The following is a 348-nucleotide window of genomic DNA, read 5'->3' as shown; positions in this document are numbered from 1 at the left end:
CGGGAGAATCTCTGCTTCGTATGTTGCGTGCATTGCGGGCTGGGCTGGTGGGCCCCCCAGCTGCAGATTTCCTGGGGCCGGCAGAGCGCAGCTCCCCCACTTCCCTCCCCTTTTTGCAAGGGTTTAAGGGTCATGCGACTCTCTAGAGCCAGGCCCAGCCCCTGAGGTCGGTGAGAACCAGTGTCCCATCTTGATCTAGAGCCTCCGGGACTAGGTGTCCCAGAGGGAGTGACAACTGAGCTGAGCACAGGAATTGGGCAGGGGCAGGGGGTGTGGACTGACGGGCCTGAGTGCGGGGACCACGTGTGCAGAGGCAGAGCCAGCAGGTCCAATCCTAGGAGGAATTCC

This window comes from Ursus maritimus, unplaced genomic scaffold, assembly GCF_017311325.1.
Source record: "Ursus maritimus isolate PB19 unplaced genomic scaffold, ASM1731132v1 scaffold_25, whole genome shotgun sequence".
In the NCBI taxonomy this organism is placed as follows: Eukaryota; Metazoa; Chordata; class Mammalia; order Carnivora; family Ursidae; genus Ursus; species Ursus maritimus.
This window is presented reverse-complemented; position numbering follows the sequence as displayed.